We start from the raw sequence: 24838 nt of genomic DNA on the forward strand, positions 1-24838 counted from the left end.
ATATCTTGCAAATCTCTCCCATATGGATTGTGCCCTTATAATTGTTTATCATGGATTTTTTGCATTTTTTATTTTTAAGAATATTGTATTAAATATTATTTATCCTGATTATCAAAGGTTTTTGCACCCCCTTAAATTTTTTACCTAAAGTGAATGACTCTCATGCCATACCCTAGTTCTGGCCCTATAGGTTAACTGTAACTTAAGATTTTTAAGTAAGTGAAATGTATAACTTAAAATTTGTATACTTTTAAGTATTATTATTCAATCATATAATATTTTCTTGATAGGCCACTATGTATTTAATTATTTTTCTCCTAGGTGTTCTATCTAATCAAGCACCTGTTCAAATCACTGCCTCTGTGGGGCTGGCAGGAATTGGTGTTTGCTTTCTACAGGCAGCAGGCAGGGAGATTTTTGAGACAGAGCTATTCATACTAATACTTACCTTGATCAGTTCAGGGTTCTTCCTTTTGTTCAATTATTGACTTATGAAATATGTTTTGGCACCTGTTGTATGTGATAAGAACTGTGATAGGTAAATGTTATGTATGAAAAAATAAGTAAAACATGATACTTACCTTCAAGTTTCTCTGCATTTGATAGTGGAACCAGGCACCTTAAGATAAAATTAAATCCAGGGTTTAAATGGGTGCAGGGAGGAAAGACAGGGACACCCGGAATGCAGGGAAGGTGCCTTAGTCACAGCTAAGCTGTCTCTTCCAGAAGAGCTGAGTTCAGTGCATCTGTTACACTCAGAACTAACTCACTACACTGCCAACACCTCCTCCCCTTTTAGTCTATAGATTATCCTGGGGGGACTTTAGATGCTTTGGCCAATGCTCATTTAATCTAAGTGAAGTTTTACAAAACAAAACCTGGAGTGTATTTGTATGAGCAGGAAGTATTGCTGTATTGAAGCCCATATGGCATCATGCATAGGTTGAGAATCACCATGTCTGCTGAATTATGTTATCACTGACTTCGAAGTTATCATTGATGAGCAGCAGCTGTTGCCAGGAATAGTAAATCACATCCCATGATTTTATAAGAACTGGTGTTATGGCTTTTCAAAGAACTCATTTTTAGTAGAAGGCATAAGTCATCACCCATACTATTTATAGGAGGGCTATAGATTGATTTGGGCTTCTCTGGTGGCTCAGAGGTTAAAGAATCTGCCTGCAGTGCAGGAGACCAGAGTTTGATCCCTGGATGAAGAAGATGCCCTGGAGAAGGCAATGGCTACCCAGTCCAGTATTCTTGCCTGGAGAATTCCATGGACAGAGGAGCTACAGTCCATGGGGGTTGCAAAGAGTCGGACATGATTCTGCGACTAACACTTTCACTTTCAGAGATTGATTTTTATTTTTTATTTTTTGGAGATATTAATTTGATTTCAAAATATTTATTGAATGTTCACTATGTGCCCAAATCCTTATTTTTAAATAGCTTAAATAACTTTTGGGAAAAATATATGTCCACAACCATCCAGTGTTCAAAGTTCAATGTTTCATGTGTTAAGAACAGAATCAAGTAGTTTGTTATGGGAGAGAGAGGGATTAACAATTAAGTGATATTTATCAGCACTGGTGATGGGGAGAAAAGAGGACTCTAAATAAGAGGGCATTTGTGTTGGGTTTTGATGTCTGTGCAGGTTTGATTTCGTCCTGTTTTGTTTAGAAAGTAAAATGCGTTAGAAAGTTCAATGCTAAGAAGATAGCATGGGCACAAGAATCATGAAAATAAATGCCAGTTCACAGAATTGGGAAGTAATTAGGTGTTGCTGTTGGTCAGTGCTTCTTAATCCTGGCTGTACCCTAGAATCACCTGGGGAGCTTTAAGAATACTGGTGCCTCAATTTCACGCCCAGAGGTCCCGATTTAACTGGTCTTTGGTATGGCTTATGCATCAGAATTTTAATTTTAAATATTATTGTAATATGCAGCCAAAGTTGAAAACCTCTGCTATAGAGTAATATATTTAGGTTGGTGCTATGAGGCAGAAAAACATGAAAATATATCATATTTTCTTGGGCTGAAATATCCTTGTACTGCAGTTCTTACAAAGGAACACAGAGAATTTAAAGGAATATGCTTTTTAAGTCTGTGTGTAAGAAGTGAAGAATCAGAGATCTAATTTACATTTACAAATGAAAAAATGAGATAGTCAAAGAAGGCTTATGACTTCAGCAACAGGACAAGTCCCTAGAACTCACCATGAGAAAGGGCAGGGTTTGAGATAAGGAGAGAGAAAATTGATTAAAGAAGCAAAGGAATGTTAATGAAAGAGAAGTCAGTTCTTTTGGTTTTTCTGATGGCTGTCTTGGCTTGAATTGTGAATGTATGAAACTTTACCTTAAATTACTCCTTTTACCCTTTCTTTCCATCAACTACCAAATGTAAACACTGGAGCGGGTTACCATTTCCTTCTCCAGGGGATATTCCCGATGTGGATCAAGCCCATGTCTCCTGTGTCTCCTGCATTGCAGGCAAATTCTTTACCACTGAGTCACTTGGGAAGCCTATATGGGATAGGAACCCACAAAAGGAGTCAATTGCCTTAGTGGGTGTGCTTTTTGCAGAGTAGCTGGTGGGGAAGGACTCAGCCACTGTGATATCCCTTCTCACCTCATTTCTTTTCCAGGATCAAAACTTCCTGGCATCTTGAATGGGTCCTGCCTTCTCATCATTCAAGTCCTATCAATTCCACCTCACCACAGCTCCCACCTTGTGTCAAACGAGTTGATCAGAAAGGAAACAAAATGAAACATTCCTCTCCAAATATTGGATAAATAAAAATGCCCTTTGGGAATCTTTTTCTCTTAAAAGATAAATACTTCCAAGCCAGTTTATCTTAACTCTTAAATTGTTCTAGCACTCAACCATGCTTCAAATCCTTTCATTCATGCCACATTTTCCCCATTCCCTGATGTGATAATTCATCAAACTCGACTGTGAACTTTGTAAGGTCTGGATAGTACCTTGCACAGTGCTGGATATGTATTTATTAAATGTTGATTGAAAATTACCCTAAATGCTTCCCAGCACAGAGTTCCTATTCTGTTTCCTGTTCTGCCCATCCTTTCAACATGTGAGCTGAGTAATACTTTGACATCTGGGCCCCAGGATCTCATTTCCATTGAATTGTGACCTTTGATTGAAAGATCAAGCCTTTCTGACACTTAATTTTCATTAACTTTCTGCCTTTCCACATTCCATAGTATTGTCCAACTTCATTCTAGTTCCCCAAATAAAAGAAAAAAATTGGCATATATGTGTACATATATATATATATATATATTTTTTTTTTTTTTTTCCCCCTGTAGTAAATTCCTGAGTTCTAATGAGTGGCTGACTCTTGCAGGAAATATATCAACATCAACCAGCTGATCTGCCTCAGAAACAGTCTACTATGGACCCTCACTCAAAAGGACCATCTTATTTCCACACATAAAGAGGTGGCTTTGCCAATCACAGTAAAATCATACACTGACCATGACATAGAAAGAATGAGCTTGCATCTATCTTCTCTTTTCTATTCTCACTATTTCAATTGAGATCCTAATTGATACCACTTTTTTTTTTAAAGAGATCACTTCCTAGTTTCTCTGTTTCCTAAGATATCATGTCTTCCCTGTCCTTAAAACATATAACTATCTGATAAATTTTTCTTAAATATAGTTCTGATAGCCATTTTCTTACTCAAAATGTTTCAGTGGATCTTTCTGACTTAAATATGTCCATCTGACTTGATATTTATTGGAACCCATACTCTGAGTCCATTTTCCCTCCAGACTATCTCACTGACTTCTACTACGTAACAGCAAAAGATGCCTACTTGAGTTACTTCTTGGGTAGCACACTCCATCCTTGTTCCTGGGTTTGTCTTTGCTGCTTCTTTCTTATGAACCGTCTGCATTCCCACCAAGAACATTTACCCATCCTTTAGGGTTCACAGTTAACTCTTTCATGAAGCTTTCCCCAATTCCTGCAGATAATCATGACTCCTCACTTTTGCTAATCTCTTCCTTGAATTTTCTTTGTATTTCTCTCAGGTCCCTTAATCTGGCTTATTTTATAAATATTTATAATTTTCCTGCAGTGTTTCCTGGATAGTAGGTACCCTGGGACTGTAGCACTGTGGATTGAAGACACTGGACATGTCCCAAGTATTTGAGCTGTTTCATTAAAATGCAGTAAAACAAAACAAAACAAAAAACTAAGTCTGAGAAGGATGAGATGCATTCTCATATATCTGAAGTATTAAGAAGGAGACCAGATGGGGAGGCACTAGAATTATCTAGGTAATATTTAGAGGGCTTTTATCCTTATAATTTTGATGTATAAACTCTTATCACCTCCCATCTCCATAAACAGACTCACTACACACACACACACACACACACACACACACACACACACGGATATAGATGGGACCTTTGTTCAGCATGAAAGATAGGCAGGATTAAATTCACTCTGATTATGCTGAGGTGGGCAAAAAAAATTTAACATCATTTACACACAAATAGCATTTAGTGAGTAAGAAAAAATCATTAACATTTATGTATAGCAAACAGTTACAATTCCTTCATTGTTGCAAAACTTTCTGCTGAATTTTTTTTTAATATATGATTGTATATTTGAGAAGAAAAAAATGTATTCCAGTTATACCTGGTAGAATGTGAAAAGAAAAGTAATCTGGACATACTGAAAATAAAGATGCAGAAAGTTCTGAACAGCTTCTGTTCTGTACACAGCAAAACTATGAACACTTGAACATTTAGTGACATCTGGACAGAAAGGGTAAGCCAGAAAAACAATCTGTCTTTTGTGACACGTTTTTGAGATGGATCCAAGGAGCAACTTTTGGGGACAAAATAACAAATGAGTATTTTATGTTGGACAGAGTATTTTATTCCTTCTTTTGCAGAGCTGCAACTCAGCAACTCCATCCCCTGTAATTGTTGGTGCTTAACTCTCAGAAACACTTCACTTGTTGAAAGACATGGCTCATCTGGAAGCTTCCCCTTGACGACTAACATTGCTATTGCTGGTTTTGTTGCCTTTAATGATAGTCCTAGTAAAAGTTGAGAGTCTTTGGTGTGTAATGTTAACAACCAAAAATGCCATTTCTAATATCTTCTGTAGTAAATAGTGAAAGAACTGACAGGGTGCTTCCTTTAAGTTATCCCAGGTATGTCAGTGATTCTCCTTTGCAGCTTTCGTTATTGATAAAAAAAAAAAGAAAGAAAAGAAAAGAAACCAAATACAGAATTAACTATAAAAACTAAAAGTTTTCGATACATGGACCAGATATTCAGTTGCCTAATGAAACAAAGAGAGAGTTAAGAGTAAGTGAAGATTAAATTTATAAGGTGATTTAACTTTTTAAATCACCAGCACATTAGTATATATAGATCTTCCCTAACTTATCAGGTTACATCCTGATAAATCCATTATAAGGAGAAAATATCTTAAGACAAAAAATGCATTTACTATACCTAACCTGCTGAACATCACAGCTTAGTCTAGCCTACCTTAAACATATTTGGAATGCTTATTTTAGCCTAGAGTTGGGTAAAATTATCTATTACAAAGCCCATTTTTATAATAAAGTGTTATATAATTTACTGAATACTTTGTGTATGTCAAGGTTGTATATTGTCACCCTGCTTATTTAACTTATATGCAGAGTACATCATGAGAAACGCTGGACTGGAAGAAACACAAGTTGGAATCAAGATTGCCAGGAGAAATATCAATAACCTCAGATATGCAGATGATACCACCCTTATGGCAGAAAGTGAAGAGGAGCTAAAAAGCCTCTTGATGAAAGTGAAAGAGGAGAGTGAAAAAGTTGGCTTAAAGCTCAGATTCAGAAAACAAAGATCATGGCATCTGGTCCCATCACTTCATGGGAAATATCTGGGGAAACAGTGGAAACAGTGTCAGACTTTATATTTTTGGGCTCCAAAATCACTGCAGATGGTGACTGCAGCCATGAAATTAAAAGACACTTACTCCTTGGAAGAAAAGTTATGACCAACCTAGATAGCATATTCAAAAGCAGGGACATTATTTTGCCGACTAAGGTCCATCTATTCAAGGCTATGGTTTTTCCTGTGGTCATGTATGGATGTGAGAGTTGGACTGTGAAGAAGGCTGAGTGCTGAAGAATTGATGCTTTTGAACTGTGGTGTTGGAGAAGGCTCTTGAGAGTCCCTTGGACTGCAAGGAGATCCAACCAGTCCATTCTGAAGGAGATCAACCCTGGGATTTCTTTGGAGGGAATGATGCTGAAGCTGAAACTCCAGTACTTTGGCCACCTCATGCAAAGAGTTGACTCATTGGAAAATACTTTGATGCTGGGAGGGATTGGGGGCAGTAGGAGAAGGGGACGACCGAGGATGGGATGGCTGGATGGCATCACGGACTTGATGGACATGAGTCTGAGTGAACTCCGGGAGATGGTGATGGACAGGGAGGCCTGGCGTGCTGCGATTCATGGGGTCGCAAAGAGTCGGACACGACTGAGCAACTGAACTGAACTGAACTGAACTTACTGAATATGATAAGCTAGTTGTATGGCTATAGAATGATTATATCAGTTGTTTCCCCTCACAATCACTGGTTGACTGGGAGCTGCAGATCGCTACCCTGCCCAGCATCACGAAAGAGAATAGTACCATATATTGCAAGCCTGGGAAAAAGATCCAAATTCAAAATTCAAATCACTGTTTCTACTGAACATGTATTGCTTTTGCACCATCATAAAATAAAAAAATTGCAAGTCAAGGACCGTCTGTTCCTATTTTTTTTAATGAAGATGTTTTTTCTTTTGAAATATTTATTCACTTATTTATTCATTTGGCTGTGCCAGGTCTTAGTTGCAGCACCGGGGATCTTCTTTGAGGCATGTGGAATCTTGGTTGCAGTGTGTGGGATCTAGTTCCCTATCCAAGGATCAAATCTGGGTCTCCTGCATTCCAGGGAAGTCCCTGTGCCTGCTTTTAAACTGTATGCCCTCCACATTGGTGATCCTCTGGGCTGACTCAAGTCCTTGGATGGTGAGAGTAACTACCAAAGCCTCTGCTGGCATCTCTGCCTCTCGTCTCACCCTGCTCATAACTACTGTCTACTCTGCTGCCATAAATGCCTCAAAAAGGAAGTTGAGTCCTGTCACCTTCTGAAGTCCCGCTGAAGCTTTCTCTCCCTCGGGCCACACAAGGCCTGAGCAGGTCTGACCCTGCCGTAGCTCTTACTGCTTCCGTGCCTGCGCCCTGGCACCAACCACAGTCGTGCTGGAATAGTGTCTCCTGCATCTGCGATGCTCTCTGACTTTATGTTCTCTCTTGAATGTTCTTCTCCTTTCTCCTTGCTTCCACACTGCTTCCTACTCAACCCTTCAGTCTATCACTTCTTCAGAGTTGCCTTCTCGCTCTCCAGCATGTATCCACAGCCTCTCTTGATTCTTCCCGCATACCTCTTACCCCACCACAGCATCATGGCACACTTCTTGTCTCTCCAGATAGGCAATGAGCTCCAAGAGGACCATTTGTGATGCCTTTTTTTTTTTTCTATCAACATTTCCTAAGATAGGACAGTTAATTGAGGAGGTGTTGGTATGTTTGTTGAAGTAAGTTCCTCTCTATTCTAAATTACTTAAAATTGCCTCATATATTTAACATAGTATCCCTCCTCTTCCCACTGTTCCTCTTTTAACTGCCCCTCTTTTGTACTAAATCCAAAACAAATAAAAGAGGTTTAAAAAAAAAAAACATATAGGAGGAATATATTCAACGTGTTCATAAGGGGTACAAGACCACAGACAACTCAGGTTTAGGTAGCTTTTTTCATTTTCTCACACACAGTGAATATCGCTGAACTCAGTATTAGGACTGTTCTGATCCATTCATTTCAGTTGTTACTTTCAATTAAACTGATCACAGACTACACTCCATGGAGGGGTGATCAGAAAAATTGATACTTGTGTGTCTCTGACAAAAATACTCTAACCTCTTCTGTATATGATCTCAGGTTACCCTAAGAATATTTTGGAAGATTTTTCTGCGGCTGAATGTGCAGTCACAGTCCACAGCCTGGAGAAGAAATCACATACTTGCAGACTGTGCTCCAAGAAGTATTATTGATGGTGATGAAAATGTTCTCAGAGAAAGCAATAAATCAGGGTTGATTTGACCCACCTCATGAACTGCTCTCCACATTAGGTCTCTACAGTAAATACTGCTCCATGTGGTCACTATCTCTTCCCATTCTTCAGGACACATATATGTACATGGCCAGGTACACACACACACACACACACACACACACACACACACACACTGCAGCAGGATTTCAGTAGGAAATAATCCAGCCAGGAAATTTGGCTATGGTGAAAACAGATTTTATTTTAATAAAAGCCCTGAAATTTTTATTTCAGGAAATGATATCAGGAAAAGCAGTTGTTGCAGTTTGATTGAGTGAGCTTGCCATTAATTAAGAAGAAAATCACTGTTGGTAGTTTGAACAATAGGTATTATTATAATTAACACTTGCCTCCTTTTTAATGAGATAAAACTGTAATTCTTAGCAGTGAATTATAGTTGACAGATGAAGCTAACTCTTACATTCTTTAAGGAAAGATAACTAAGGATTCCTGTTTGTTATTAATATAGTGCTTCCCTGGTGGTTCAGATGGTAAAGCATCTGCCTGCAATGCGGGAGACCTGGGTTCAATTCCTGGGTCGGGAAGATCCCCTGGAGAAGGAAATGGCAATCCACTCCAGCACTCTTGCCTGGAAAATCCCATGGACGGAGGAGCCTGATAGGCTACAGTCCATGGGGTCGCAAAGAGTAGGACACAACTGAGTGACTTTGACTTTCTTTCTTTCTCTTGGTACATTCCTTCCTTTTAGGATCTAGTTTCCTTGAGACGTGAAAGTATCTATTGCTACTGCAGAGACACTGGTTAAAATTCTGTTACCCAAGTAAGTGGCTTTGCTAGACTGAGATATTTTGTTATTGTTTAAAAAAAAACCCAAAAAACAAAAAAAGTGACCCTGGCCCAAAAATTGTTTTATTTGAGGCACAATCTTTTTTGGAGTGGATCTATTTCGAAAGGGTTTTTACCGGTATCAAAAAGGGTACACTTTAAGGCTGTTTGATCTTTCCTTGACCTGGCAGAACTACGAGTGGTCTTTGATGAACCGAGCACCCAGCAGCTGGGGTGGGAGTGGAGAAAAATGCAGGGTCAGGGCAAGGCACAGAGATGGGCATGGGAAGCAGCCAGAGCTGATGTAGTTGGTACCTCCCATGTTTCAGGACCAAGAAAGAGAGGCTTTCTCAGGCTTTCTTTCATTTTGTGTAATCCTCACCAAGAGCTTGCAATAGATATTTTATTGTCCCCTTTTACATGTGAAGAATCAGAGGCTTCTGGAGATGGAGAGATTTGTTCACACAGGCCTTGCTTGGCAGAGGCAGGGCTTAAACCAGGTACTTTGAAGCAGTGCTCTTCCCTATAGCCTAAAACATGTGACATTCTCTACAGCAGACTTGGGGGGTCACTATACTGGGATTTCCTTCAGCTCTGACACTGACTGGGTGGCACTGTGCAACCCACTTAACGTCTCAGGATTTGTCTCCTCAGCCTTCAGCACAGGTAACAATTCCCCCTCTGTGTTCCCTGTAGGGGTGTGGTGATGGCTCAACCAAATAACACACATCAGAAATCACTGCTGCTGCTGCTGCTGCTAAGTAGCTTCAGTTGTGTCCGACTCTGTGCGACCCCATAGACGGCAGCCCGCCAGGCTCCCCCGTCCCTGGGATTCTCCAGGCAAGAATACTGGAGTGGGTTGCCATTTCCTTCTCCATCAGAAATCACTAGTGAAGTACAAATCATCAAAAGAATATAAAGTTATCATTAGACTTACAGCCTTTGGCCCACACCTGAAGAATGGGATATCAAGAAAAAATAAAGCAATTTGAGAGACACTGGTTTAGGGGTCTATAAACTTACACTCACAATTGCAGAAAGATTTTTTTGCTATGAGTCCATTAATTATAGATTCCATTCTTCAGTGCATGGCTTATCTTACATATAATTAATTATTCCATAAATCAAATAAGCAACTTGTTGGCAAATGACATCTGCAATCTTTAAGCTGACAGCAAAATATATTGCATACCATAAATATCACAAGCTCACTTTTATTTTCTAGACATTTTGGTGCTGGTACTGAGGAACAGATTGTTACTGTGGAAAAACACTTGTGCTTCCTGCTGATGGCAGAACATGCCTAGCCCTTTCAGCAGCTCAGGAGACAGCTCTTTAAGTTCTGACCTCAGGCCACCAGGCCCAAAGGACAAATTAAAACAGATGTGGAATAACTGAGACTTCAGTGAAATGATTTTGTCAAGACCAGCTAACACTTTATTCTGAGAGCTATGGCCTCTGAATACTACTGTACTGATTCTATGTGATCCTGATTCCTTCTTCTGTTAAAAGCACCTGGAATAGTGCCTGATACATAGTAGGTACACAACAGCAGTTGGCCTCAGTTTCTAATCATAAGCCACCTGCCTTCAGCTTCCTCAGTGCTGGTGACTGATTGCTTCTCCCTTTTCTACTGCACTTGACCTTCAGAGCACTGGCCCGTGTGAAGACCCTGCTCCATCTATACTGAGCCTTAGCCAAGGGTCCTGGTTGGCTCCTAGGTTTCCAGTTGGCTCACAGTCTATAGTTTTGCACCTGTTCCTGGCTGTCTGACTCTCTCTACCCTCTCCTGGAAGCACTTTATTCAGGGTGATACTTTGGGTAAAGCAATTGTGGTTGGTTAAGGTTGATGGAATACAGTCACTCTGGGTGGCTTGGTCTCATGTATTTTAACATCACTCATAAGATATTAATATCTTTGTCCACTTCTCAACAAGGTCAGAACTTCTTAATAGGGAAACTTGCAATGGAATCTATTCTTGACCTAGAGAGGTATAAATAATTTTCAGTTATTGAATCTGCAACTTATCCATGTATTAGTAAATTATAAAATATCTCTTCCAGTATTTACCATTCTATTATCCTTTAGTTCTTTTCTCTGTACACATTAGTATATCAGTTAAAATGGAAATGTTAATATATTTGAAACTTTCATTTTTTCCCTAGAAACAATAAACTGCTGTGTGTGGTCATACAGAATGTCATTGCAATCTATCATGACTTGTATTTCATAGATTCTAACATGTATCTTTTTACATGTTACCATCTCTGAAATTGGCTGCATCTTACAACTGAAGGAATCATAGTAATGGATAGTATTTTTTCTTTTTTAGGAAGGTGATATATCATGCAACTAATGGTACTTTAGAATTGATGAAAAGTAATTTAAATCTAGTCATAGCTAAAATTTTAAATTCATATTTGGCAGGTATTGTGTGATATCTGGTTCAGTCTCATTCTATCTTTTTTGCTGTGTTTTTCTGTACTACATAAGCTGCAATACTTAAAAATTTTCCAGACTTCAATGTTGCTGGAGTTCTGGCTGAAAACTTGTTCAGTTGCTAAGTCATGTCTGACTTTTTGCAACCCCATGGGCTGCAGCACTCCAAGCTTCCCTGTCCTTCACTATCTCCCAGAATTTGTTCAAACTCATTTTCATTGAGTTGGTAATGCCATCCAACCATCTCATCCTCTGTCTCCCCTTTCTCTTCTTGCCCTCAATCTTTACCAGAATAGAGTCTTTTCCATCAAGTCAGTTTTTCGCATCGGGTAGCCAAAGTATTGGGGTTTCAGCTTCAGCATCAGTCCTTCCAATGAATATTCAAGGTTAATTTCCTTTAGGATTGACCTGTTTGATTTTCTTGCAGTCCATGGGACTCTCAAGAGTCTTCTGCAGCACCACAGTTTGAAAGCATCAATTTTTGTTAAATAGATGAGCACACAAAACTTGGAAGGTGAAAATGAGACAAAGGGTGTCTTCATGTTCCCTTTGAGTGTGTGTTTCTGGCAAACGGGGTCTTGAAAACAACATGTTCCTTGCAGGAGCATTCCAATGGCTCTTTCTCAGCTTTCTGGGACCCAGAGGCAGCTGTGGAAGTGGCAGGAGGAGCTTTATAGAGCTGATTCCAGCTTCCTCTTCTCTGGATGGATCACTACTCTGTGGTGTGCTCTCTGGCTCAGTGGTTCTAAGTGGGATCAGAATTCCCGATAAGTGAGTTGTGTGGTATTCTGGGAGCAATTTCTGAGGGAATTTCTAGTCCTTACAACAATTTATTATGAACATCTAATTCTCTATATTGGATAACTGCTTGCTTAAATTACTTGTGTATTTTGGTTTCCTCTACCATGGTGACTGATAGTTACAACAGATTATTAAATACACTGTAAAACAAATCAAGGTATCAAAGGGATGAGGACCTTTACCTATTTTCTTTACATTCATTCTAGCTATTTTTAGACCTACTGTAGAATCATCAGGTTTTGTCATGATAGTTGAAGTAAACAATATAATGCAAATGATTTCCTTTAGAGAAACCAAAGCACTTAGTATTTTCATAACCTCATTATATATCTACAGAAGAAACATTATTGTTTCAGTAACATCCTCAGTTTCTTTATTTAAGGCTGAGATGCATAAGCAAACAAGTGGGTAGACATATAAATAGTTTATCATTAAATTATGGGAAAAAAGAGGCATGAAATCACATTAATCTCCTCACTTGTCATTCAAAGAAATAGAGTTTAAAGAAAAAAGAAAAAAACTCCTCCAATATAGGATATCAACATGAACTGTCAGTCTGACCTTAAGTAACTCATTTATTTTGTTTTGATGCAGAAGTTTTTTCCTATAAAATATGGTGAATAAGACCTGTCACTCACTTTGGTTTCAAAAATATTGTCAAATAGAATATTAGATAATGCCTTTGCATATATTTGGGAAAAATCTTGTAAGTGTTGGGTATTATTAAACTTCGATTATGTACTGTTAGTATTATTTTTATTTCTAAGCCTTCATAAAGCATCACCAAAAATTGAAATTAAACATATATAGGTGATTGATCTTATTAAATAGAGCACATTTCTTTCAGAATTATAGTTTCAGTCTACACAGGAAAGAGTTCTGACCATATACACAATAATAAAATGTCTTCCAAGGTTAAGCCAGAACTTCTCTGAGACCCATTAGGGATCAGTTCAAAGCTAAAAATAATTTACTAATAAATGTTCCTCACTTTAAGTTTCATTCTCAGAATTTATTAAAAGGTACATCTTAAAGACTAGCAATTTTCAGGTTGACTGTCACAGTTTTATCTAAGATTTTTTAACCCTTTTTAGTTTGTAGATCTGTGATGCTTAAACCATATACCAATGTGGTTCTTGAAAATTTTCCTTTAGGAAAGTGTATCAGTAATATTGAACACAGGGAGAAAAGTCAGCCACATATCTTTTCTTTAAAGTTTTATTTTCATTTCTATTGTCTATTATAAAATTAAATTGGTGCCTTTGGTTGGTAATCCGCTGTGTTATTTTCATTCAGGGCTCATTCAACGCTAGATAGCCAAGGAGTCAATTTAAATATTAGGAGAAAAGTAATTTAAACTTTTTTAATTTTTTAATTAGAGGATAATTGTTTTACAGTGTTATGTTGGTTTTGTAGTACAACAACGTGAATCAGTCACAATTATAAATAGTGTTTGACTGTTTCTCTATTTCCCGTGTGAGAATAAATGCATTTCTTTCAATCTGAAGTTATGGAAGAGACATATTACTTGAATTATATATATATATATACACATACATATATATTTAAAGGTCAAGAATAGAAATCTCAAGAAGGTTACATTTCTATTGCAAATGCTTGCACAGTAGTTTAATGTGATGGTTAGATACACAAACTGTGCAAATGCCTGTATAAGCTCAAATTCTGCCACATCCAAAGGTATTAATTAGTTGGATGACTGCTGATGAATTACATAGCTTTGCTGCATTTCTCAACTTGTAAAAAGAGAAAATAATCATCTACTTTTTAGGGTCCTCATTGGCATTAATTGAATTAATTCATTTAAAAAGTCTTGAAACAAAGCCTGCTTCCTGCAGGTGCTCAATAAATTATTATAATTTTCTTTAGTGGAGTCACTTTTTACAGTATTTAATAATGTGTTACTTCCTTGTCTACATGGCTACATATTTAGAAACTAGACTTCTCACATAATCAAGGTCAAATGAAAATGATTTCTTCTATATCAAGCATAAAAGATTATATTAAATAATAGAAATCAAGGCACCATGAAATAATCACAAATTAATAAGCTCAAGGATTGGACTTGCCCTTAATGTTGCTACAAATATATGCCTATGATTTTCTATGCAGTCAGCATACATAAAAAGCTCAGTCGTGTTTGACTCTTTGTGACCCCATGGACTCCTCTGTCCATGGAATTTTCCAGGCAAGAATACTGGAGTGAGATGCCATTCCCTTCTCCAAGGGATCTTCCTGACCTAGGGACTAAACCCAGGTCTCATGTCTCCTGCATTGGCTGGTGGGTTCTTTACCACTAGCACCACCTGGGGAGCCCCCATGAAAAGCAGTAAAATATTAATAAATCTAGACATTGCTAACACTATAAATGTATGGATTTGAAAACAATCATTGGTTACATTTCTCAGCTTTCATACAGTAGATTACTAAATTGCTGGGCTGTAGAGACAGTACTTCTCCCCAAAGCCATAACCATTGAACTTTAACCTCTCAGAATGTTCCATGTTAAAACAAAGTGTGGGGGGAAGGAGCTTACAAATAATTTAAATACTTGAGGAAAATTGCATGCTGTCTTCTTTCTTGCAAATTTACATTATTTATTAAAGTCTTGAAATAAAGAAACCTGTTTAATCATGTTTAATCCATTTTCCCTAAATATTTTATCATAAGATTTTTGTTCTCATTACTTTATTGGGGAACTTGACTTGGATTATCAAATTTCATAGACTATTTGCTTGTTAAATTAAGGCCAACATTGCCGGATTCTTCCCGAAAATAGCCAAGTCCTGGTCCTGGCAGTGAGCTGTTTTCTTTTATTTGGCTTTTAATTGAATGGTTGACAGATATTTTAAATTGTTTTTTTGATTTCTCTTCCCCCTGAGTCTTAGTTCATCAGGAAAAAAGGATCCTAAACGTAAGAAAGCGTTGCAGTAGGAACCTTAACTGGGAATGTCCATGCTTGGGAATCAAACCCTTGTAAATACTTTGTATTTATTACAATCTTGTCTGTGACTCAGGACTTGATGTTTAATTCCTTTGAGTTTCTTTTCTTCATATATAAATTGAAAGAAATATAGAAGAAATCAATCCTCTGTCCTTTAGAGGTGCTTTAAGATGAAATGAGGTAATAAATATTAAATTGCTTTAACAGTGGGGAAAAAAATCAATGAAAATATTCATAGTACAGATGCCATTCTTTCTGTCGGAACTGCAACCATGGTCGTGAACAAGTCTGTCTCATGTGGGAAGCAACAATAATCATGTTACCCTGAGGTGACTATTATAGAAGAGCCATTGAAGGGATGTTCAAATTGCCCGAGGTGTAAATGTAAAACTTTTCACTGTGCTTTTTAAAATTAGAAAATATTAATATGTTACGTTGCTCTAGATGGTTTAGGCATGTGCAATGTTTTCCTAAAATTAAATGTACTCTCTATTTCTCCTAGTTCTTATGCCTGAGTGACTTACTGTTCAATGGTTCCATTTCATTTATTTGGTAGTGGTGTTTCTGATATTCCTTTAGGTTTTTTTTTTCCTTCCCACTCAGTCTGTTCACCATATCATGAGGCCTTCAAAAACTGTGACTTAGTCAAGAAAGTCCTAGATTTGATCTTAGAAATACTGAATTCAAGGCTTCTATATGTGGTATGCCCAGGCTCACTTGGATAGAATGTGATAAAATAGCACAATGAATTTCAAAGTACCATTCACATTAAAATTTTTTTTTATCTTTGATATTATATACCAATTCCTACCTATATTAACCCCTTCAGGATGGAAATCATATGATTTGGAATGTTCACTATGACTTTTAGCCATGCCATTTAGATCCTAATCTTAAAGTTTAGTATATATTACAAGATAGTATGCATGAGAAACTAGATATAATCTACTGAAACTTTAAACATCAAATAAAGAAAAATGTGATAGGGCTGTTAATAGTTACACACTAGAAAAAGTACTCTAAATGCTACCCATAATGTACTGGACTAGTCTAGGTATTGAGAATGTAAGGAAGTATAAGATTTACACATATTTTGAAAAGGCCGATAATTACCAAACCTAGAAAAAGAAGGGAGTAGGGAATTCCAGACATGAGTAAAGATGTAGAAGTGGAAATATGTATGTACTACTCAGATTCTATAAGTTTAGGTGCTTTATTTTTTTCTTGGAAATTATTGGGGAAGGATAGATTGTAATTATTTTATTTATTTTGGGAGAGATAATTATATTTCTGAGCTTCCTGAGCTTCATAATATCAATAATGGGTTCATGAACTATGGCTAAACATGATTCAAAAGCAGATTTTTAACCACCTGCTCCTTCATTTGGCAACATTAAGGAGCAGTGCTTCTGGTGTTCCATACAAATTGAAGTTGTGGGCGAATGAACTATAATTAAGGAGGAGCCATGCACTAGGATTGAACCAAGGGTTTATATTAATAGCAGAATTCTGTTTCATCCCTAATTAGTGTAATGTACTCATCCCACAAACATGTATTGAATGTCTTCTGAAAATGAGACTCACTTTGTCATCACTGAGATCTCCACATATCAAAGAAAAAATCCTAATACTAGCTATTCTAAAACTCATTTTGAAATAACATATCAAGAAAGAGTAGAAACAAAGCAAGACAATATAAAACTCTTGGTTCAAATAGGCATAGACCCCTGAAGTTCCTTGAATGCAAAAACTGGAAGATTCCTTATAGATTTTCTACTCCAGTGGCCTCACTTTGAAGACAAGAGAAGTTTGTAGTATAGTCTGAAATCAGGGAGACTGATTTCTCCAGACTCCTGTTTGCCTCTCTCAAGATTGCTTTGGCTATTTGACATCCTTTGTGTTTCTATACAAATTGTAAAACTTTCTATTCTAATAAAGCTACAGTAATTAAGACTGCATTGTACTGGCACAAAAACAAATATAGATCAGTAGAACAGGATAGAAAGCCCAGAGATATACCCACACACCTAAAATCACTTAATCTATGACAAAGGAGGCAAAAATAGACAATAGTAAAGACAGTCTCTTCAATAAGCAGTGCTGGGAAAACTGGATAATTACATGTAAAAGAATGAAATTAGAATATTTCCTAACAGCACACACAAAAATAAACTCAAAATGGATTAAATATCTGAATGTAAGGCCAGACAGTATAAAACTCTTAGAGGAAAACAGGCAGAACACTCCTTGACAAATCACAGCAGACCTTTTTTGACCCACCTCCTAAAGTAATGAAAATAGAAACAAAAATAAACAAATAGGACCTAATCAAGCTTAAAAGCTTTTGCATAGCAAAGGAAACCACAAGCAGTTCTCAAATCTAATACTAATTGCAAAATCAGTAACAGAGTAATTTCACTAGAGTTCTAGTCCAATTGCATTTTTTTGAGTCCTACACCACTATTCTTAATAACAAACAAACAGTTTAATATATTTAGATCCAAGATAGCTTCAGTTCTTCCTGAAGGAAGGTTCTTCCTGGGGGTGAGGAGGGAAGGGGAGACTTGGGAGGCAGTGGAAGATAATAGAAATTTCACAGTCCTGTATGTACTGAGTTCTGTGCTAGGTACTTCCATTCCTAAACTCTAAATCCTTGTAACAATTCTGAGATAAGTCAGATAAAAGTCATTGCCATTTTCTAGGTGAGGAAAATGAGGCCAAGAGAAACTAAGAAATGTACTCAGATGCACACATTTTATGAGTGATGGACTTAGGATCTAAACTTTTTTCCTGGCTCCAAATTCTTTGCTCTTTTCACTGTACCTTAATTGTTGCCTGTTTTAGAGAGTGTTGTACATTTCTTCATAAACAAGCCCAATTTTTGCTTGCCACCTGGTTTTTATGACTGTCCAGATTGATTTTTGTTTTAAATTTACATTTCACAACTGTGGGCTTTTCTTCCTTTCCATTTATCTCTCGTCTCAGTCAGGAGTTTGGAAAAAATGAGAAATATGCTGGTTTTGTTTGGACTGAGAACATTCCAAAATATTTGGCTGTACCTCAAAACCCTGTTGAAATAATATTATTTATAACTTTCTGCTTGGTCAATTTTATTTCAAGTCAGGCTGTTTCCCACAGAAGACTTTTCTTTCTCCCTGATAGTAAGTTTGGTGCTTGAAAACCTTAACACAAAACATTTTCCAAGTAAGACTCAGGTCCTTGCCTTCCTGATGAATGGAAACTTGTTAGACAATAGCCTCAACCACTGTGAAGCAGTTAATCTCGGGATCTCACACTCAGGAGCTGCAGCATGGAGTGTTGGTGAGGAGAATGCTGTCTGTTTACATGTGAGCCATGGACTCACTAAGCATGATCTGTCCAGCACACATAGGTTGCATTTTAGAGCTGGTCTTTGATGTCGAATGCTGTTTTCCAGATTGCCTTCTAAGGAACACAGTTAATTTCTTCTACATTTCTCCTCAATAAGGCTATTATTGTTAACAGATTTGTTTAGCTGCCTTAGCAGCTTGGGACGTTTCATTGACTTTTGAGCAGATGATTTGATTTTCAGGCAGAGATGAGGGAAGAGGTAGCTAGCAGAATCATTACAAGGAAACACCCACCGCAAATCGTGGAGAGGCAGACTTTTGACAAGGCAGACCTGAAAGGGGAGATCTGTCTTTGCCTCGATATATAATAAAATGCTGTCTAAAACTGATGGCAAAGCAATGTGAATGTAGAGGCCAAGGATTTGTTACTTAGAAACTTAAATAAATACGGCTTCTCTGAAAGGCCATTCCATTTTCGACAAAAATGATGGTCAGTGAAGTGGCAATTGTCACAATGAAATGACAATGCTTTGCTCCCAGGAGCAGTTCATCCACAGAGAATATGAGCAGAGAGACTGAATAATTAACCCAGAAAGCAGTTATGTAACTGGTTTCATTCCACAGCTTGCAAACTTGTGGCTTTATTTCAGACTTTTGAGACATTCCTACCCCAGCAGTTGCCAGTGGTCACCATTACATTGCTTCATCTCCCTGTCTCCCTGGCAGCTAAATGCCTATTGATTTTCCCTGAACCCCAAGCTCTCTCCATAATAGGAAGATCTGGTGGACATCATGTCAAATACAAAGGAAAGCCTCTGCCAGCCTGCACATTAGAACATGGTGTTTTAAAAGAAATGTGAAATATCGATGTAATTATAAATCAATGAAAACCCTAGGGGAATGAGAATCTCATTTGAGAGAAGATCTTTAAGTTTTCTATTTATCTTTTTTTGTTGTTGTTGTTATCAAAAAAATTTGGGTGAGTGAACGAAATTTATAAAGTAAAAACTATCAACAAAGTATTCTGTGCTGTTGATGGGTCTGAGAAAAAGAAGGCCACACATGCAGTATGAGTATGTGAAATGACACATTTTGATGTATTAGTTAGGGGGTCAAAAATATATCTCTCTTTTCATTTATGTTTTTGGTTGTTACCCCAAATTGTTATTATTTGAATTATTTTGCTCATGCTTTTCTCTTACATTATTTTCCAAATTCTTTATGCTCTCCTAATTTTGCCCTCTGTATCCTAGAAATATTTGTGGATTTCCAGGATATATTTTCGTGTCTTAGAAGCTCGTGCTAGTTTGCTTAACAAAACTGCTATAATTCATGATTTGGAACCAGTTGGAGAACTGTGTTGTAACAGGGCTGCAAAGCTTCCACTAAGGCACATGGCCAAATCAGAGACAAGTCAGAGAGCATCACTAATGGGAGGAAAGTAGTCATAAAAGTTGCACAAAGATTGAAGTCCATTAAATTGGGTGGGGCTTCAGCAAGCAAATTTATCAGGCACCATGGTCTGGATCTGCCCTTCATCATGGCAGAGTTGTTTCTTATGCTGGACATAGGTAATAGTGGCCAACTTCTTACAGAAGTTCTGAACTTGGTGAATGAAAATGTAGAAGCATGAGAGAAGGAAGGGAAGAAGGAAAGAAGTGGGAGAGAAATGGAAAATGGTTTGAGATTGTTGGAATGGGAGAAAATATCTTGTTTTTTTTTACTTCATTTTTAAAGACTCACAGTTACAGAGACAAAATCACTTAATAATGATTAAAATCACAAAATCACAAAATAATGATCACTTATCCATAATTATGACAAAAATTGTGAGATTTGTTATCCAAGGAGTATAAAGATAAGAAAGTATGAGCATGAACAATCACAGTTGTGATGGTAGGAAGCATCACTGCATCACAAGGCTTTGTGGCAACGTGTTTATAGTTTGTCTTGTTTCTTTTTCTGTTAATTAAAAAACTGGTACATTTAAAAATAATTACTCAAGATTAATGCCTATAACTTATGTTTCACAGTTTAGTCGCTTTCACGTGGTTTTGAAATTTTTCTCATATTTGCAACTACAACTTACTTTGGACTTCCAGAAAATTCAAAGGAAGGAAGAGTCTATATACTGACCTGTCACTGACTCCCACAGCCCCAGCTCTCATACCACATAAGCAATGCCCCTTGTATGTTGCTCTACTTTTAGTTTATATCTTGATGGAAAATGAGAGATGGTGTGTCCAGTTTTGGAAACTTCCTTAGAAATTTAGCCATCATGGGCAAAATACAAAATTATTCCCCCAAACAGCATTGTGCTACCATAAGGATGGGGTACTTTTCTTCTTTTTTTGTCTCCTGCTTAGTTAGGATTTTTATATATTATTTACTTTCATAAAAATTGTAATACAACTGTACTAGGGATGATTATAAAATACAGACTGTGATGGGGGAAAGATATCACCTTGTTTGATGTAATAGTTAGTTATAAAATAGTTATAAAAATTATAATCTGTACTTTTTCTAAAAGTTATAGTTAATGCAAGAACTAGACATTCTTAAATATTGTATAGTGGCTTTGATTTAGAAAATTTGTTCTGAGTTGTTCATAGAAATTACATAGATATCCGAAATTACACAGATATTTGAATTGGGATATTCCTGCAGAATAAGACAGCATACACAATCCTGACTCTACACTAAAATTTGAAGTAAATAGATCTTTCCTTATTGTAGAGGCAAAGAAAAACATAAGGATTGTTTTTATATTTGTAATTTCAAATGGAAGCATCACGTAATGAAGCTAACTTTGCCAAAGGCCCACTTAATGATATTTACTTGGCTTGGGAAAATAGTATAAGAGACCCATTTGCCTTGGAAGGCTAGAAAGGAATTAAAATAGAGAAGCATTTGCCCTTCCAAAGGAAATTATTCAGTTGTCTAGATCTGAAATTTTTAGGTGATCATACTGTATTCTCTGAAGTGACTGAGTCACATAGGTCTGAATTCATCATGGAAAATGCATTTAGACATATCCTGAATTATTTAGAAAGAAGCTCAATACTTCTATTACTAAACAGGGGTATACAGGAGACCTTATGTAGTCAGTATTGGATGCAAAAGTAACATTGGTAGAAAGTATCACCTTCAGTGAGTTGGACTGGTAAAATCTACACATAAAAGATTTGATGAAAACTACTTCTGGGTAAATAGAAAGACAGCTGTAAATATAGAAATGAAACATCTTGATAACACCTAAAATTCTAATCATGGAGACTTCTTAGAAAAGCAGAATTGGATGTGATTGTGGTGTAGTAATCTTGAATTTATCCAATTTTATGATATACTTTTGTATGAAGTAAGTATTAAATGAAGAGAGATGGTTATACTGGAATCATTAAAAAGAGTTTTCAAGAAGTAACATTTGTCAGAATATCTCCAGCACTCAAGGAATAAAATGTTCTTGCTAGTCTTCCAAATTCCTCAGACCTTTTGACAAGTAAATACAGATGTGTGGATAAATGTATCTGACCTTTATAGTTTGATGACAAACACTAAGACCAGCTACCTCAAGCAAGTTACTAATTATAATTTAGCTTCCCATGCATATTGTCCTACAGAAGAAAGTCTGACTGACTGATGTCAACTTATCTTTTTTGGCAAATCTTTTTTGTCATTGTAGATTGATAGTTAACTTGCTGACTATTGGTGGTTTGATTAGTGGGAGTTGATTTCTCTGAGCCAGATCACTCCTAGGTATAATGACAACACTGAGTTTTAAAGTTAAAGTGCTGGTGACCCCATAGAAATTCCAACTTTGGTATTTCTTAGGTGACCAGGAGGCTTTCCTGAGGTTAGTGTAATTTTGTCTTTCACTGAGCACCAAGTATTGTCAAGCTCAGTAAACTGATTTGCCAGTGAGGAGCACAGAGTTAGAGAAAGATTGAAGTAGTATAAAACTATGTTTGAAAAACCCCAGATGCTAAGGGAAAAGGGATTGTGAGATGACAGAATATTGGATAAAGTAAAAGAAGAAAATAATTTTATTATACTTCATATTCTTTGTACTTTCAACATTTTATTTTTTACTATGGGGCTTCTCAGGTGGTGCTGGTGGTAAAGAACCTGCCTGCCAATGCAGGAGAACTAAGAGATGCTGGTTCAATCCCTAGGTTGGGAAGATCCCCTTGGGGAGGAAATGGCAACCCACTCCAGTATTCTTTCCTGGAAAATCTCATGGACAGAGAAGCCTGATGGGCTACAGTCCATGGGGTCTCGAAGAGTCAGACATGACTAAAGTGAATTAACACACAGATTATATATGATAAAAAATACATTGCAATTTGAATGTAAAAATTTAAATAAAATCAAAATGATGAAATAAATAGAATATTGATGCTTAATTATTCCCAGTCCTTAAGCTGGAAATTTATAGCTGATATTTACTTATTAATCTGTATGCAGGTCAGGAAGCAGCAGTTAGAACTGGACATAGAACAACAGACTGGTTCCAAATAGGAAAAGGAGTACATCAAGGCTGTATATTGTCACCCTGCTTATTTAACTTCTATGCAGAGTACATCATGAGAAACACTGGACTGGAAGAAACACAAGCTGGAATCAAGATTGCCGGGAGAAATATCAATAACCTCAGATATGCAGATGACACCACCCTTATGGCAGAAAGTTAAGAGGAACTAAAAAGCCTCTTGATGAAAGTAAAAGTGGAGAGTGAAAAAATTGGCTTAAAGCTCAACATTCAGAAAATGAAGATCATGGCATCTGGTCCCATCACTTCATGGGAAATAGACGGGGAAACAGTAGAAACAGTGTCAGATTTTATTTTGGGGGCCTCCAAAATCACTGCAGATGGTGACTGCAGCCATGAAATTAAAAGACGCTTACTCCTTGGAAGAAAAGTTATGACCAACCTAGATAGCATATTCAAAAGCAAAGACATTACTTTGCTGACTAAGGTCCATCTAGTCAAGGCTATGGTTTTTCCAGTGGTCACGTATGGATGTGAGAGTTGGACTGTGAAGCAGGCTGAGTGCAGACTTGATGCTTTTGAACTGTGGTGTTAGAGAAGACTCTTGAGAGTCCCTTGGACTGCAAGGAGATCCAACCAGTCCATTCTGAAGGAGATCAGCCCTGGGATTTCTTTGGAGGAAATGATGCCAAAGCTGAAACTCCAGTACTTTGGCCACCTCGTGCGAAGAGTTGACTCATTGGAAAAGACTCTGCTGCTGGGAGGGATTAGTGCAGGAGGAGAAGGGGACGACAGAGGATGAGATGGCTGGATGGCATCATGGACTTGATGGACATGAGTCTGAGTGAATGCCGGGGAGTTGGTGATGGACAGGGAGGCCTGGTGTGCTGTGATTCATGGGGTTGCAAAGAGTCGGACACGACTGAGCGACTGAACTGAACTGAACTGAAACTAACATCTTATAACGTTGTGTTTACACTGACATCTTCTGAGTGATTCAGATATAATTAACATTTACTGAGTACCTAGCATGCACGGGTACTGTGACCAGTATGTTATACACTACACATGATAAAATTTGACCAAAACAACTGGTCAGTTTAGTCAAAGCAGTATTCAGAAGGCATGCTGTTCTCTTCGGGCTTCCCAGGTGGCACAGCAGTAAGGAATCTGCCTACCAACGCAGAGGATGCAAAATCACAAGTTCAATTCCTGGGTTGGGAAGATCCCCTGGAGTAGGAAATGGCACCCCACTCCAGTATTCTTGCTTGCAAAACTCCATGGACAGGGGAGCCTAGTGGGCTACAGTCCATGGCGTCACAAAGAGTCGGGCATGACTGAGCATGCACTCGTACATGCAAACAATTGTTCTTTCATCTTGAGGCTCTCTTTTAAATGATCTCAAAAAAACTAATTAATTTAGTTCTTCTTTCCTAATGCTCACATAATGGAATATCAGTCCCTTATTTCATCTTTTTTTTTTTTTTTTTCAATGGGAAAACAATAAGAAGTCTGACTGGGTTCTTCACTTTTCAGGTGAGTGACTGGTGCAGCACGTGAAGGGACACAGCCCGCCCAAGGGGTTTAAGTACTAACCAAGAGCCCAAGTCAATAGCTTGAGAGCCTCGGCAAGGGACAGTTTTATCTCGTTGTATTAAAAGAAGTAACAGTTTTCATTTATCCTTCTTCTGTGTCAAATGTATTAAGTTAATGAGATTTTTAAAATGTCTCCGGCAAGTTTGGTCAGTGTTCTCCTTCCCTTCATCGAGGTGACTTGATCCTTCCAGGGGTGCTTTGGATCCTTCCATTCTTGTGCTCTGTTT

Source organism: Oryx dammah, unplaced genomic scaffold (genome assembly GCF_014754425.2).
Source record: "Oryx dammah isolate SB20612 unplaced genomic scaffold, SCBI_Odam_1.1 HiC_scaffold_2, whole genome shotgun sequence".
Classification (NCBI taxonomy): Eukaryota; Metazoa; Chordata; class Mammalia; order Artiodactyla; family Bovidae; genus Oryx; species Oryx dammah.